The sequence below is a fragment of the Mobula birostris genome, chromosome 1, assembly GCF_030028105.1.
Source record: "Mobula birostris isolate sMobBir1 chromosome 1, sMobBir1.hap1, whole genome shotgun sequence".
Taxonomy (NCBI): Eukaryota; Metazoa; Chordata; class Chondrichthyes; order Myliobatiformes; family Myliobatidae; genus Mobula; species Mobula birostris.
This window is the reverse complement of record NC_092370.1, coordinates 95,836,684-95,855,174: the sequence shown is the minus strand read 5'-3', so window position 1 is coordinate 95,855,174 and position 18,491 is coordinate 95,836,684.

Here is an 18,491-nt window from a genome sequence, read left to right as displayed (position 1 = left end):
AGTGTTGGACCTACTTTAGCTAAGTTCATTTCTGGCACATATTTACATTTTCAAAGCATCCCTTGCCACCTTTCTTAGACTTGTAATAATTCTTTCACTATGTTCTGGTTTTATGTAACATAGAGCTAAGAGTTACTGCATGTACAGTAACTTTGAATGTCTGAAATATTGATCTAATATGAGTTTCACATCATTGCTAATTATAATGCAGTTTACTTTGTGTAGAACATTAAATGATTTGGTGATAAATGTGAAGCTTCAGTAATACATTCAGCATTCCAGTTCCAAGCAATATATTACATGAATACGTAATGAGATCAACAAGAAATAATCCTAAATCAATTCTTCTCATTAATTCTGATTATGCAAGTTCAAGATATAACATGCTAACTCATTATTACACTATGAATGAAAAGAATCTGAATGTGTCTAACACACAGTTTATTGTCTCATATATAAAATGTCAAAGCCATTTTGTAACATAATAGAGTAGATTTGGTACATTCTATGTTAAATATACGGTAGTTGCTTGGGTTGATACTTATTGTTAATCCCTTTATTTATATCTGGGACAAAACACATAAGGGTATAAAATTTATCGAATGCATTGTAAAGCAAGCACTTTTGGGGAGTTTGATATAATTCTATTTTAAGGTAACAGCTAGAGAGTTACACCCTTTACATTTTGATAGGTATATAGTGTTCTATAATGGTCTTATGTTTATGCAATAATTATAACCAAAAAAATTAAAATATTTTACATTTTTAAGTTGAAGAGGCTCTCCAGTGAGATTGTAAAAATATATTACGTTCCACTGAACCTTCCAGATCAACAACAGCAAGGGTTTATCCTCAACTCCATGTGTGCTTTTAAAGTGGTTCCACCTGAGGGTAGAGTGAAGAATATTTTGACTCTAATGCCTTGTTAACAAGACACTGTTCACCCAAGACTTTGGATCAGCCCAAACTAATTGGCATCTACTCACTTATGACATTTTGTTAGATGAATATTGTTGCTATTATTTTGTTTTACATATTCTTCTCAGGAGTTTGCAATCAGCGGAGGCAAATCCTAAGTCTGTACTCACTGTCTGGGCTCACACTTGAAGAATGGCACTTGGATGAAGTGTTGGATTACAAAGATGGAAATTATAATAAATCCTAGTCATTCTAAGTGTCATTTCAGTTTCAGTCTATCTATATATTATGAAAATAGGTGCATTCTGTTATTTTTTTTATTCATAGGTCCTATATCAAGAATCCTGACAGGATATTCAGTGACTAAAGCTGGTGATATCCACTCTGTCACATTGTAATGTGTATTCTCTGATGTAGTTGTTGAAGGCTCACATCATTAGGCCACACTGAGCGGCAAGTGTATGATTATTCTCATACAATGTCACCAACACCACGTTGGATTTTCATCACAATTATTTTATTTCTAGTCCACATCCATTTCACTGTTATATTCAGGCTCCAAAAGGAGAAGTACACTGACTGTGTCCCTAGAGCTTTACAAGTAAGTCAATGCACTTAGAAATGCTAACCTGCCCAGTCAAGAGGGTTATTTCCTGTTCACATGGATGCCATTTCACTGTGAGGCTAACTAAAGTGAACAGATAGAACTGATACTTACTTAATTTGCCATTTTGCTCTCCATATTTTGTACTGTGAAAAGAAGATCCTTTTTTCCATTTTCATCTCTCTTCTAGTGTCCTAGCATTTATCAAAACAGATCCAAGAAACCACAGATATTAGAATCTAGAACTAAAAATAACCTACTTCATGGGTCAAGCAGCATCTGTGGAGGCAAAGAGATAATCAGCATTAATTGGTGAAGGACAAATGCTGGAGTATACACCCCAGAGTTCTGAAAGAGGTGGCTGAAAGACTGGAAGCATTAGAAATGATCTTTCAAGAATCACTAGATTCTGGAATGGTTCCAGAAGACTGAAAATTACAAATGTCATTCCACTCTTCAAGAAGGGAAAGAAGCAGAAGAAAGGAAATTATAGGTCAGCTAGTCTGCTCTCGGTGGTTGGGAAGATGCTGGAGTCGATTAGTAAGGATGAGGTCTCAGGGTACTTGGAGACACATGATAAAATAGGCCATAGTCAGCATTGTTTCCTCAAGGGAAAATTTTGCCTGATAAATCTGTTGGAATTCTTTGAAGAAGTAACAAGCAGGATAGACAAAGAAGAATTGTGTACTTGGATTTTCAGAAGGCCTTTGACAAGGTGCCACACATGAGGCTACTTAACAAGCCCATCGTACTACAGGAAGGATTCTTGCATGAATAAAGCAGTGACTGATTTGCAGGAGGCAAAGAGTGGGAATAAAGGGCGTCTTTTCTGACTAATAGCCAGAAATTAGTGATATTCCAAAGGGGTCTGTGTTGGGACCGATTCCTTTTGTGTTATATGTCAAGGATTTGGATGATGGAATTGATGGCTTTATTGCAAAGTTTGCTGATGATATGAAGATAAGTGGAGGATCAGGTAGTTTCGAGGAAGTAGAGAGGCTACAGAAGGACAGACAGATTAGGAGAATGGGTAAAGAAGTGGCAGATGAAATATAGTGTCAGGAAGTGTGTGGTCATACACTTTGGTGGAAGAAATGAAAGGGTTGACTATTTTCTAAATGGGGAGAAAATACAAAAAAAATGGAGGTGCAAAGGGACTTGGGAGTCTTTGTGCAGGATTCCTTAAAGGTTAATTTGTTGGTTGAGTCTGTGGTGAGGAAGGCAAATGCAATGATGGCATTTATTTCGAGAGGACTAGAATATAGAAGCAAGGATGTAATGTTGAAACTTTATAAAGCAGTGGTGAGGCCTCAGTTGTGGTATTGTGAGCTGGTTTGAGCCCCTTATCTCAGAAAGGATGTGCTGAAACTGGAGAGGGTTCAAAGGACATTCACGAAAATGATTCCAGGATTGAATGGCTTATTATATAAAAAGCGTCTGATGTTTCTGGGTCTGTATTCATTAGAGTTCAGAAGAATAAGAGGCAACCTCATTGAAACCTATCAAATGGTGAAAGGCCTTGATATTGTGGATGTGGAGAGGATGTTTCCTATGGTGGGAGAGTCTAAGACCAGAGGACACAACTTCAGAATAGCGCGGTGTCTTTTTAGAATGGAGATGAGGAGGAATTCCTTTAGACAAAGAATGGTGAATCTGGGGAATTCCTGCCACACACAGCTGTAGAGACCAAGTCTTTCTGTATCTTTAAGGCACAATTTGAAATATTCTTGATTGGTCAGAGCATGAAGGGATACAGGGAGAAGGGAGGACATTGGGGCTGAGAGGGAAATTGGATCGGCCATGAGGAATTGGTGGAGCAGACTCAATGGGCCAAATGGTCAAATTCAGCTCCTATCTTATGGTCTTCTGGTCTAAAAGAAAATCTGCAGATGCTGGAAATCCAAGCAATACACACAAAATTGTGGAGGATCACAGCAGGGCAGGCAGCATCTCTAGAAAAGAGCAAACAGTCGATATTTCAGGCCGAGATCCTTCATCAGGACTGAAAAGGATGGGGGAACATGCCAGAGTAAGAAGGTGGGGGAACAAGGTAGTAGGTGATAGGTAAAACTGGGAGAGAGCGATGTTGAAGTAAAGAGCTGGGTAATCAGTTAGTGAAAGGGATGAAGGACTGGTGAAGGGGGAATCTGATCGGAGAAGACAGAACCCCATGGAAGAAAGGGAAGGGGGGAGCGCCAGTGGGAGGTGATAGGCTGGTAAGAAGATAATGTGAGAGAAGGAAATGGGTATGGGGATTGGTGAAATGGGGGGGGGGGGGCAATTACCAGAGGTTTGAGAGATCAATGTTTACACATCAGTTTAGAGGCTACTCAGTTGGAATATAAGGAGTTGCTCCTCCAACCTGAGTGTGGTCACATTGTGACGGTAGAGGTGACCATGAACTTGCATGTTGGAATGGGAATGGGAAGTAGAATTGAAATGGGTGGCCACCGGGGCATTTCTGGTGAAGATCCTGCCAGGGAAAACTTTGAACACTTCAGGCATAGACACAGTGAAGGCTTAGAGATACTTCAATGAAGGATGAGATATATGGGGTAATGTCCTCAACCACTTGTTGTCCTCGTCCTCATGCTGGGAGACATCAAGACCATAACACATAGGAGCAGAATTAGGCCATTTGGCCCATTGAATCTTCTCTGCCATTCCATTATGGCTGATTTATTGTCTCTCTCTACCCTATTTTCCTACTTCTCCCCGTAACATTTGACACACTTACTAACCTAGAGTAACCTGATTGAATAATGTGCAATTCTTTTTGTCTATACAGCACACTGCAACCAAGATTTAAGCTTCACTTAGCAATATTAATTAATTTAAACCAAGCCCAATAGTGAGAGATTTAAACAAATTGGAACATGTTCATTTAATTAATTGATTGGACTAGAAGACTGATGGAAAAAGTGAAGTGGGACTTTATGAAAGTCAAAGTGCATGAAAAACTCTTTTAGCTACAGCTGGAGTACTGTGACTAATTCTGGGGAATATAATCAAAGCAACATGAAAGATTCTTAGGGAATACTCACTGTAGTGTTCCAGGGATACAGGATTTCAGAGAAACAGAGTTGCCATTCTTGGAACAGAGAAAGTTGAAACTGGATGTGAGAGAAGAAATCAAAAGCAAAACATGGGATAACAGTTCAGAGTGGTGAATAATTGAATTGACTTTATCACATTCTTCATAAACATAAGGAGTAAAAATCTTTATGTTATCTCTCCGTCTAAATGTGCAATGTGCAAGTTATAGTAATTTGTAATGAATAGTATGTACAACAGGACAGACAATATAACGTAGAAATACAATTGTATCAGCGTGAATTAATCAGTCTGATGGCCTGGTGGAAGAAGCTGTCCCGGAGTCTATAGGTCTTGGTTTTTATGCTGCAGTACCGTATCCCGGATGGTAACAGCTGGAGCAGTTTTGTGGTTGGGGTGACTCAGGTCCCCAATGATCCCGCAGGCCCTTTTTACACACCTGTCTTTGTAAATGTCCTGAATAGTGGGAAGCTCCTTTCTACAGATGCACTGGCTGTCCGCACCACTCTCTGCAGAGTCCTGCGATTGAGGGAAGTACAGTTCCCATACCAGGCTGTGATGCAGCCAGTCAGCATGCTCTCAATTGTGCCCCTGTAGAAAGTTCTTAGGATTTAGGGGCCCATCCTAAACTGCTTCAATTGTCTGAGGTGAAAGAGGTGCTGTTGTGCTTTTTTCACCACACAGCCGGTAGGTACAGACCACATGAGATCCTCAGTGATGTGTATGACAAGGAACTTAAAGCTGTTTACCTTCTCAACGCCAGATCCATTGATGTCAATAGAGGTTAGCCTGTTTTCATTCCTCCTGTAGTCCATTGTTTGTTTTTGCGATATTGAGGGAGAGGTTGTTTTCTTGACACCACTGTGTCAGGGTGATGACTTCTTCTCTGTAGGCTGCCTCATTATTATCAATGTAGTGTCATCAGCAAATTTAATTACCTGATTGGAGCTGTGGGTGGAGACACAGACATGGGTATACAGAGAGTAAAAGAGGGGGCTTAGGACACAGCCCTGACGGGCACCTGTGTTGAGGGTCAGAGGTGAGGGAGCCCACTATTACTACCTGCAGTCCACGATCTAGCTGCACAAGGAAATGTAAAGGCCGACGTCTCTGAGTTTCTTATCGAGCCTGGAGGGAATTATAGTTCTGAATGCTGAGCTGTAGTCCAAGAATGGTTGTGTCGTTAGGCACATTGTAGGGGTCCAGTGTGGGTGGTAGCATGCTGCAGATGTAATCCTTGACCAGCCTCTCAAAGCATTTGCTTATTATTGAGGTGAGTCTGACAAGACATCAGTCATTCAGACATGTTATCTTATTCTCTTTAGGTTCAGGGACAATGGTGGGTGTTTTGAAGCAGGAGGGCACTCTACACTGGGAGAGGGAGAGATTAAATATGTCTGTAAACACACCTGCCGGTTGTGCCACACATATTCTGAGTACCCACCCTGGGATGCCGTCCAGTCCCACAGCCTCGCGGCTGTCCACTCGTTGGAAATGCCTCAAAGAAGATGAAGGTGCAGTTCGCGTCAGCAGCGCTCCTTGGGGGGCTCAGTGTTGGCGAATAAGGAACTATTAAAATGGTCTGTCTTGTTCTGGATGGTATTTGCAAGAAGAGAATATTCTATCATGCTCCTTGTACCTGGTGTAAAGATTTGAGTTCATGGAGAGAAGTTATTTGTCAAAAATATTCTGTGTCTAGGCCACTCTTGGCAATGATAAGCTCCAGGTGGTAGGGAATGTCAAAAATAGGTGATTAAACTCTCACTTGAAGGAGATAGTCATTCTCTTGCATGAGAACATTTATCAATTATCTATGATTTCTTGACCCTTACAGTGAGGTCCGTTTCTCTTTATCATGTCCAGGCCTTTCATGGTTTTGATTTCTTCTCTCATGTCCAGTTTCAACTTTCTCTTTTTCAAGCATAACAATCCTAATGCTCTGATCTATCCGGATAGCTGAAATCCTGTATCCCTGGAACACTTCAGTGAGTATTCCCTGAGAATTTTTCATGTTGCTTTGATTGTATTCCCCAGGATTGTTCATGGTCCTCCAGTTGTATCTGGAAGTGTTTTTCAGGCACTGACTTCTATAAAGTCCCTCCCTCTTTAGTCTCCCCATAAGTCTACCAGTCTAACTAATTAATTAAACAACATGTTCCAATTTGTTTAAATCTGTCAATAATGGGCTTAGTTCCTGATTAATTAATATTGCTAAGTGATATTAATTAATCCTCAGTAATTAATGTTACCAATATGGCAGGACCCTTTCAGTTCATTCTCACGAATCTCTAATTAACCCATTCAACTTCTTCTGTAGTCCATTTATCCCCACCAAACCTACTTGCTTTAATTAACTTAATCGGTATCACTTTCCTCATAAATTTATGAATCTATATTACTGGTCAGCAGAGTCTCATCTAATAGTATTCCTGAGAGAAAGACTAACCTTTGACTGTTTAGTTTCTTTAGTGTCATGCATCAGTGAGTTGTGTGAATAAGACAACCAAAAGGCTTTTTCTTCAATCATAGAGGTTGAAAGACTGAGAAATGAACAACAGAAGGACAAAACAGATGGTCATGCATATTGAGTGAACATTATGTCATATTGGACACACAAAAGAAATGGAAAGAAGCGATGTTAACAATTTTAGAACTTGAATATGCATTGCATACATTGGAATATGCATTCTGTAGAAAGGATCATTGATTTTGGGAGATAGGGCAACTTATCACATAAATTTAATCTTTGAATACAGTAAACGAGCTCAAATAGAATGAACCACCAAGTTACAAGGTTTGGCACTGGTAAGATTTTGATGTCTGCATCATTCTGGTAGAAACATAAAATAACACCAGGCAGATGTAGAAATGTCTTCATTTTTCCTTACACTGAACCTAGCCATTTGAAAGGCAGCAGCTGGTGCCAGAGGAAAAGCAGCAAAGAGGTTTAGATGTTGAAGACCAAGAAGGAAAATCTGGAGAGCATTTGGAGCAGGAAAAACTTGAAGATTGTCCATGCTTAGTATTCAGATCATCATCTCCTAGCTAAGTTGACAAGTTTGCCTTTCTCCACACAGTCTATAAGAGACTCCCAAATACACAGTCTTTTCATAACTAGCTTGAAAAACATTTTGCTCCATTTCAAACAAAGTGATGCTCTCTACACTCTAGTCATACCAATTCTTAAAATATATATAATCAAGCAGGACATCTTACATGGCAATCCCTTGCACGCTGCTTTGTGTATCCACCTCTACTAACGTGTGGATCCTGGTTCCTATTACTGAAATGCTTTGCAGCAAAAATTCTATATTCCCTGATGAATTGCACTTCCCTAAAGAACTCTAATTCTGCATGATTTACGTGAGAATCTCCACACTGCAATCATAAGTTGAGGTTGAGAGCTGGAACACTTTGATCTGTTATGCAACATCAATGTTACTATTCAAAATTACAGCTAATAGAACTGAAAGGAATGCACATCATGATCTTTAGATCATAATGAGTGAGGAGATGCATTGATAGACTAATTCTTCAAACCATTAGAGTTCACATTCAGTCAGCAATGAGAAATCCCACATACAACCTAAAAGGTTAAGAGGCTATTAGATAGCCATAAAAATATGCATGGAAGAGAGGAATATGGATCATGTACAGCCAGAAGAGAATTAGCTTAATTGTACCTTGGTGTTTGGCACAGATTTTGCCGGCTGAAGGGCCTGTTCTTGTGCTGTACATTACTATAAAATGCCATCACTTTCTATAAAATGGAAGCGAGATTAATTCTCAGCCAGAATGTCAGTTGACCATTTCTAGGTGTACATTGGGGAAGAATTAATAAAGATTGACATTATAAATACAGTGGACTCTGAGGCTTGTACACTTTGGTCCAATTAAGTGGCTACCCCATTTAACAGAAGTTTGATGGAAATAGTTAAAATGAGTTAAAAAAGGCAAACTATCATCTAACTGAGTTACAGATAATGCATTTAAATGAAACTCAGAATAAGTTAGAACACTACCAAAATTACTACAGTACTATAAAACTGTGTATTAGTTCCTATTAGTTATCAATGGAGGATTCCATTTGGTGTACATGGCCTCCTACGGGTTCTGCAAAATCTATGTGAATCCTCTGTCAGCATTCTTCAGGCCATTCCCATGGATGCAAAGAAGCAAGCTGAAGAACATTTCTCACTTGCTGACAATGTGGGCATGCTTTGGCCTTCTCTTCAATGGCTACATCCAGTCCTGGCCCCAACAAGTAGCTCCATGCGATTTCCTTCATGAACACCACACTAGTGTCTTGCATGTAGCTTGTTAAGCACATGCTTTCTTACACGGTAGCCGCATAGTAAACATCCTGCTAGGGCCTGGTAGGGTTTTAATTCTATAATTGGCTCTCCTTTCCATTCATGAGTTACCATGTCCACCACTTTAGATAGAACAGGGTCAGTACATGTGTGCTTCCAGAGTTGTGCTGCAGTTGTTAGAGCTGCAGGTGTTTCCTTGAAGTAAAAGGTCTCTTTTGGGATTGCTCTAGAGCTGTAACAGCTATGGGAAGTCCGGATAGTGCATCAATATCCGAATGGTGCTCGGACCTCCTGTACTTTATGTGCAATAGTAACTGATCCCAACGATGCAGACAGGGAATGAATGCTCATATGTGGACCAAACATTGATGTTAAGGGGTGATGATTTGTCAAGAGTATAAATCATCGACCAAAGAGGAATTGATGGAATTTTTAACTCCAAAGACAATAGCGAGTGCTTCCGGCTCGAACTAGGCATAGCGACTTTCTGCCTTGCTTAATATCCTTGATGTGGTTGGTTACCGTTCACCCGACTGCATTATGTGTCAGATAATTGCCCCCGCACCACAGATTGATGCATTGTGGGCTAACTATATGCGCAATGGCAGGTTGAAATGTGTGAGTACTTCAGATTGTGACAAAGCTTTAATGGCCTTTTTAAAAGCCTCTTCACAGTGATCTGTCCACTGCCAGGGTGTTGATTTATTTAAAAGCTCGTGAAGTGGTTTCAGCATGCTAGCTAAGTGTTAGGTACGTGGGTTATGACCAAAGAAAAGAAATGTCTAGTGGAGCTTAGCACTTTAGTGCAAGGGTGTTTACTACATACATCAAAAATCAAACCTATGAAAATTTGCAAAAATAGCAAAAGAAAACTTCCAATATTTACAAAAAAGATATCTATCAGAAAACACAGTAATAACTTTCTACTATTTTTGTCCAGGATCAGAATCAGGGTTAATATCACTGGCATATATCATGAAATTTGTTAACAGCAGCAGCAGTTCAATATACATGATAAATAGAAAAATAAATACATAAATTGCAGTAAATTATATATATATATATATGTGTGTATATTAAATAATTAAATTAAGAATAGTGGTGGAAAATCAGAAATTAAAAATAAAATGAGGTAGTGTCCAAGGGTTCAATCTCCATGCAGAAATTGGATGGCAGACGGGAGGAAGCTGTTCCTGAATCGCTAAATGTGTGCCTTCAGACTTCTGTACCACCTCCCTGATGGTAACAATGAGAAGAGGGCATGTCTTGGGTGATGGAGGTCCTTAATAATGGACACCACCTTTCTCAGCCTCTGTTGCTTGAAGATGTCTTGGATACTATTGAGGCAAGTAAGCAATTTTACACTGACTAATTTTACACTTTTCTGCAGCTTCTTTTGATCCTGTAATGTAGCATTCCACCCCCACCCCCCCACCATACCAGCCTGATGCAGCCTGTCAAAATGCTGCCCATGGTACATGTGTAGATGTTATCGAGTGTCTTAGGTGACAAACCAAATGTCCTTAAACTCCTGACAAAATATAGCCACTGTCTTGCCTTCTTTATAGCTGCATTGGTGTGTTGGGACCAGGTTAGATCTTCAGAGATGTTGACATCTAGGAACTTGAAACTGTTTGCTGTCTCCACTTCTAATCCCTCTATGATTATAGGTTTGTGTTTTCTCATCTTGCCCTTTCTGAATTCCATAATCAGCTCTTTATTCTTCCTGAAGTTGAGTGCAAAGTTGTTGCTAGCACACCACTCAACTAGCTGCTATATCTCACTCCAATTCGCCCTTTCATCTCCACCTGAGAATCTGCCAACAATAGTCGTATCACCAGCAAATTTATAGATGTCACTTAAGTGATGTCTAGCCATAAAGTCATGGGTACAGAGAGAGTAGAGCAGTGGCCTAAGCACACACCACTGAGGTGCACCAGTGTTGATTGTCAGTGAGAAGGAGATGTTATCACCAATCCGCACAGATTGTGGCCTTCTGGTCAGGAAGTTGACAGTCCAGTTGCAGAGAGAGGTACAGAGGCCCAGGTTCTGTATCTTTTTGATCAGGACTATACGAATGATGGTGTTAAATGCTGAGCTATAGTCAATGAACAGTATCCTGTCATAGGTGTTTGTATTGTCCAGGTGATCTAAGGCTACTTGAAGAGCCATTGAGATTACGTCTGCCATAGACCTATTGCAGTGGGTCTAGCTCCCTGCTGAGACAGGAGTCAATTTTAGCCATGACCAACCTCTCAAAGTATTTCATTACCGTAGATGTGAGTGCTACTGGATGGCAGTCATGAAGGAGGATCACAATACTCTTCTTGGGCACTAGTATAATTGTTGCCCCTTTGAAACAGGCGGGAACTTCCAAATGTAGCAGTGAGAGGTTAAAAATGTCTTTGAATACTCTTGCCAGTTGGTTGGCACAATTTTTAGAGTCTTACCAGATATTCCATTGGGTCTTGCTGCCTTGTGAGTGTTCACCCACTTGAAAGACAGGCTAACATCAGCCTTTGAGACAGAGGTCACAGAGTCACCAGATTTAGCAGAGATCATCACAACTGTGGTTATGTTCTCCCTCACAAACAGGCATAGCAGGTGTTGAGTTCATCCGGTAGCGAAGCATTACTGCAATTCATGATGTTGGGTTTCGCTTTGAAGGAATTAATGGCCTGCAAACCCTGCCAGAGTTGAAGTGCATCTGATGTTGCCTCCAACCTCATTCGGAATTGTTTCTTCACTCTTAAAATAGCCCTTTGCAAGTCATACCTGGTTTTCTTGTACAGACCTGGGTCACCGAAGTTAATTAAGTGCCGCAGATTTAGCTGTCACAGTCCAATCCGTTGACTCCTCATTTCAGTTAATTTCCTTTTCCCCGTGTTCCACTGGGCTTCTTGATTAGGGCAGTATAAAAACTCTGGCTTACATCTACTCGCTGCTTCTTCGTCACCATAGCCAGTGTGGCTATACTCATCCCAGAGCTGCCGAGAATCGTGGTCTCTAAGTTGCTTCAATGCCTGTGACTGCTTAGTGAATTCAGTCATTTCCGTGTCCAGCTGAGTTGCTGGCCGTTTCGCCGTTACTCCGAGTAAAGATGCGAATTCTGTCATTTTCATGTCCCGCTGAGATTTGCTGTCTGATTGCCACTGCTCTGAGCCAAGATACAAATGGACTGTCATTGTTTGGTTTTTGTCGTCTCGTTTCCAGCTGAGTAGGTCTGGCCATTTGCTGCTACTCTGAGTTGGGAATTCTGTCTCTTCGTGTCCAGCTAAGTGATTGCTGGCCATTTGCCACTTCATGAGCTAGTCCGTGTCAACATTTGTATTGTCAGTCATTGCTTGGTTTAGCCGTCACATTTCCAGTTGAGTAGGCCTGGCCATTTGCCACTACTCCAAGTTGGGAAATCTGTCTCTTCGTGTTCAGCTGAGTGATTGCCGGCTGTTTGCTTCTTCATGAGCTACCCAGTGTCAAGATATGGATTGTCTGTTGTTTGATTTGGTCGCCTCATTTCCAGCAGAGTAGGTCTGGCTGTTTGCCGCTACTCTGAGTTGAGTATTCTGTTTCTCTGTGTCCAAGTCCAGTCTCGAGTCCAAGTCCAGGCTCCGAGTCCAAGTTCAAGTCCAAGTCCAAGTACAGGCTCTGTGTCCAAGCTCCTCCTGGTTGTTGTCCCGCATACTCGTCCATGTAAGCATTCTATCCTCGCTCCCCAGATTTCCTGGCAACTATTATTAAACACACTTCTGTTAATGCTACTTACGTGTCTGTGTCCTGCCCTTGGGTCCGCTCCCTACACCCCATTGTAACACCAGCCCTCAGCAGACGATGCGCTTCTTGGTTCATCCATGGCTTTTGGTTTGGGAATGTACAAGTCTTTGTAGGTACACACTCATCCACACAGGTTTTAAGGAAGTCGGTAACAACTGCTTCATACTCATCCAGACTCGGAGATGACTCCCTGAACACAGTCCAGTCCACCATTCAAAGTAGTCCTGTAAGCGCTCCTGTGCTTCCCTTGTCCATACCCTCTTGCTCCTCATTACTGGTGCTGCAATCTTCAGTCTCTGCCTGTACTCAAGGAGTAGACGTACAGGCAGGTGATTAGACTTCCTGAAGTGAGGACGTGGAATTGTGTGGTAAGCACTCTTGATCTTGGTGTAACACTGGTCCAGTGTGTTGTTTCCTCTGGTACTATAAGGAATTTGTTGATGGTAGTTATTTGGTGACTTTGTCAAGCTTGCCTGGTTAAAATCCCACAGAATAATGGGGAAGGTATCAGAGTGTGCTGTTTCATGCCTCTTGATTACATTGCTCAGATCGCCCAGAGCCTGTTTGACATTGGCCTGAGGTGGAATTTTCACCAATACCAAAATAGTTGCTGAAATCTCCCGCAGCAGGTAAAATGGATGATACTTCACTGTGAGATATTCCAGGTCTAGAGAGCAGAATTGGGACAACACTGATACATTTGTTGATCATGAGGCATACACCACCTCCTCTGCTTTTGAGAGACTCAACTGATATACCTGATGGTGTATAGTAAACCCATCAATCTGAATCGCTGCATCCAGTGTGGAAGGAGTTAATCAGTGTAAACTCCTGGCAGCCACTATCTCTCTCTCCTACTGACAGTGAAGAAGCCTGTTTATTAGGCACCAGGACATACTGTCTTTAATTATCCACAGAGTTAACTTAAGATCACACCTGAATTACAATATAATATATCCTACAATGTAGTTACAATTATATTACAAAAAGAAATGTTACCTGTACAGTATAGAAACAACATATACAGATTTACACATCCCCATTACTAAACAATGGAATATTCTGCCGTTTGCGGCAAGAAAGGTAGCAGGAAGTGGATCCGAGTGCATCAGCTTGGTTGCGGACCCATTATGAGAATATACTGGGGGAGATATTAAGTCCATACACTCAGCACAGCAACAGCAGAATGACAAGACAATGTTTGTGTATGTAAATGTATGTGTGTGTAAGGAGTGCATTTATTGAGTACCTCTGTCACACTAGATCAGGAACAAACTTTGCGTAATGTGTTTTTTTTAGTCCTAAGAAAGATCTTAATTGAATTGCATTCTGTGGTGATGGAGCCTCCTCACCTGCCTTCATCTTTGGTGCCTTGTGAATCCCTGTTTTATCAATCACATAACCCAAATATTCAATCAAAGGTCAAAGGAGCGCACATTTATCCTTTGGGAGTCCTTGTCCATGTATTGCTTGAGTCATTGCCGTGTGGCGTGCAAGTTTTGTAGGTGATCATGCTCATTCACAGTATACGAGAGCAAGGATATGATGCTGAGGCTTTAAAAGGTACTGGTGAGGACTCACCCTGAGTATTGTGAGCAGTTTTGGGCTCCTCATCGAAGAAAATATGTATTGGCATTAGAGAGGGTTCAGAGGAGGTTCACAGGGATGATCCCGGGAATGAAAGGGTTATCATATAGGGAATGTTTGTTGGCTCTGAGTCTCCACCCGCTGGAATTTAGAAGGATGGGGGGTGGGTGGGGGATCTCATTGAAACCTTTCAAATGTTTAAAGGCCTAGACAGAGTAGATGTGGAAAGGATGTTTCCCATGTGGGTGAGTCTAGGACAAGAGGGCACAGCCTCAAGATAGTGGCATCCATTTACAACAGAGATCTGGAGAAATTTCTTTACCCAGAGAGTGTTGAATTTGTGGAATTTATTACCACAGGCAGCAATGGAGGTCAGGACTCTGGATGTATTTAAGACAAGCTTAATAGATTCTTGATTGGACACGGCATCAAAGGTTACAGGGAGAAAGCTGGGGAGTGAGGCTGAGGATGAGAAAAAAGGGATCAGCCATGAGTCAATGGTGGAGCAGACTCAATGGGCTAAGTGGCCCTTATGCTGCTCCTGTGTCTGATGGTCTTTTCCAAGTCATGAGTTAGTCATTCAAATAGACTTGCACCCCATCAATCTGCTCAGGATCTGCTCCATCAATTGCTGAAAAAGAGCAGGATCTGAAGTGATGCTGAACAGAAGCCTCTGGTATCTCAACATTCCATTGTGAGTCACTATGTTCAATAGCTCCTGTGACTCTGGCTCCACATGCATCTGCAAGTACGTTTGACACAAGTCAACCTTGCTAAATATCTGTCCTCTGGCCAATCCTGCAAAAACATCATCAATGAGGGTAAGAGAGTATTGTTCAGATGTAAGAACTGTGTTAGTGGTTACTTTGAAGTCTCCATAAAGCCTTAAAGACCCATCCCTTTCTAGGAAAGGAACCATTGGAATTGCCGATTTACTTACACACAATGATTCCAATACCTTACTCTGAATAAGTCTTTCCAATTCAGCATCTACCTTTGGTTTGGGGTCATATGGAATCAGTTTTGTCTTCAAGCATTTGGGTATTGTGTCAGGCTTAACAGCCAGTTTAACAGTGATCTCTTTTATACTGTCCAGTTCTCCGCTGAATACTTCTACATGTTTCTTCAATACCTCTTGTAGACCAGTGCTCTCATCAATCAAGTGCACCATGTCCGAATTGATTTTGAGCTGCTCCAACCACGAGCAGCCCAGAAGTGCTGGATAACAAGCTATAACAGTGGAAGTTTCTATCTCTGTTTGTTAGTCCCACTGTAATGTGTACCGCTCCCCTCATTGAAACAACCTCGCCAGTGTAAGTCTTTAAAGCCAACCTTGCTCCTTCTGGGGTAAGATGCTGCAATTTCTCCTAAAACCATTTCTGACACCAGGGATACTGTAGTCCTGAGTCCTCACTGTGGTGCCATCCAACCATAGGGTCACTCAATATCCGTTGTTACATCCTGAATCAAATGAACTATGCAAAGCATCTTCAACCTCAGAGTGAGAGTCACTCAGTTCATCCTCAGTATGCTCCATCTTGTTTACATGTTTCTTTGTGTTTTTCCAAAACTAATTTTTTTCTTAGCAGGTTCTATTATACTGCATAATAAATTAAACATTCTTGCACCTATCAAAGTCAGAAAAGTTGGAACATAAGCATAATCAGAAATTTGATTTGCTAGTGCAAAATATTCAAACTTTGCAGCATTTGAAATCCATTGTTCTGTTGTTATGACATATGGCCCCATAATTCAGAAAACTGTCACCATTTTCAAACACAATCACGTTCCAGAAAAGTTAACTAGTCTTATCCATATGACCATAAGATACAGGAGCAGTAGTAGGCCATTCGGCCAATCAAGTCTGCTCCGCCATTCAATCATGGGCTGATCCAATTCTTCCAATCATCCCCAGTCCCCTGCCTTCTCCCCATACCCTTTGATGCCCTGGCTAATCAAGAAATTATCTATCTCTGCCTTAAATGCATCCAATGACTTGGTCTCCACAGCGACTCGTAGCAACAAAGTCCACAGATTTACCACTATCTGACTAAAGTAATTTCTCCGCATCTCTGTTCCAAATGGACGTCCTTCAATCCTGAAGTCGTGCCCTCTTGTCCTAGACTCTCCTACCATGGGAAATAACTTTGCCATATCTAATCTGTTCAGGCCTTTTAACATTCGGAATGTTTCTATGAGATTCCCTCTCATTCTCCTGAACTGCAGGGAATACAGCCCATAAGCTGCCAGACATTCCACATAGGGTAATCTTTTCATTCCTGGAATCATTCTCGTAAATCTTCTCGGAACCCTCTCCAATGTCAATACGTCCTTTCGAAAATAAGAAGCCTAAAACTGCACACAATACTCCAAGTGTGGTCTCACATGTGCCTTATAGTGCCAACATTGCATTCGCCTTCTTCACCACTAACTCAACCTGGAGGTTAATCTTTAGGTAGTTCCATGGGCTGTTATCTTGCTAAGCAGCCTCATGTGAGGCACCTTGTCAGAGGCCTTCTGAAAATCCAAGTACAGCACATCTACTGCATCTCATTTGTCTATCCTGCCTGTAATTTCCTCAAAAAATTTTAGTAGGTTAGTCAGGCAGGATTTTCCTTTCAGAAAACCATGCTGGCTTTGGCCTTTCTTGTCATGTGCCTCCAGGTATTCCATAATCTCATCCCTAACAATTGATTCCAACAACTTCCCAACCACTGATGTCAGGCTAACAGGTCTATAGTTTCCTTTCTGCTGTCTCCCACCCTTCTTAAATAGCGGAATAACATTTGCAATTTTCCAGTCATCCGGTACAATGTCAGATTCTTGGAAGATCATTGTTAATGTCTCTGCAATCTCCCCAGCTACTTCTTTCAGAATCCAAGGGTGTATTCCATCGGGTCCAGGAGGTTTATCCACCCTCAGATCATTAAGCTTTCCGAGCACCAACTCAGTCATAATTTTCACTGCACATACTTCACTTCCCTGACCCTCTTGAATGTCTGGTATACTACAGATGTCTTCCACTGTGAAGACTGATGCAAAATACGCATTCAGTTCCTCTGCCATCTCTGTTTCTCTCATTACATCCATCTCTCTCCCCCTCTCTTATTTCTTTTATTTAATTGTCCTGTTCTCATTTGTCCCCTTGGATCTTTCTGTCACCTTGCTTCCTGCAGCCACGTTGCACTGTGATATACCAACAGCATTGCACATGAACTTTTCTTGCCAATATTAACAAAACAAAAATGTCGCATGAAAACTTGACACCTTGTTATGTTTGTGGTACTGGGAAGCCGGGTGGCCATGAATAATACACACAAGAGACAGAGAAGAGAGGAACAAACGGTGCTGCTTTTAATTTTATTTGTAAGTCATCTACCCAGAATGCCCTCTCTCATTATGTTCAGTACATAACACACAGGGAAGTTTGACAACAAACTGTAAGGGTCAAAATATGAATGAATATATAGTATAACACAAAGTACATTACCTCACACTTGCCTGGATTAAATTACATCTATGGTCACTCCATCGAATATTTTAAATTATCTAGGTCTTATTCTACTCTGAGTTCAACTTCTTTGTCATCTTTGACTCCACTATTTTGGTGTCACCTGGAAACTTACTAAACAAACCATCAACATTCTCATCCAAGTCATATATTATATAAATAATAAATTTCCCAGCAGTAATTCCACTTACTACAGATTCCGCTTTAAGATGGTGCTAGTGAATCTCAGCGACTTCTAGCTCATAACTAACTAAACAAGGAAATCAACTAAATAATTTGTAAATCACACTTTTTCTGGCAAACGAGCACTGCAAGAGATAGACTAACTTTCCTTTGGGCTTGGAAGCAACTCGATATGGTGGAACTGAAGCGAGGTGAGGCTGCGAGCCAGTCACCGACAGTAAGGAGGACCCGAGGTTCGATCAATTAAAGTGCCTTGCCGAATTGGAGTAGTTGGAACAGGCTGAATTGAGGTGGCAGGGTCTAGGTCCCAGAGTGTATCGTGCTTATTAAACCTGATGTTCGGATGTTGATTTAGACGCCGGGCCACAATGAAAAGTTCAGGGTGTCAGGGTCCGAGGTGATGGACAGACAGATTCAGTTTGCTGCTCCACATCATTTACTCAGCTCTGTGCTGAACTTTGGGTCTCAAACTGTCTTTTTGGACTTCAGTTCAGTACGCTAAATAGTACGCTTGCAGTTATTGTTTGCATGTTTTTTTTTCTCTGCACAT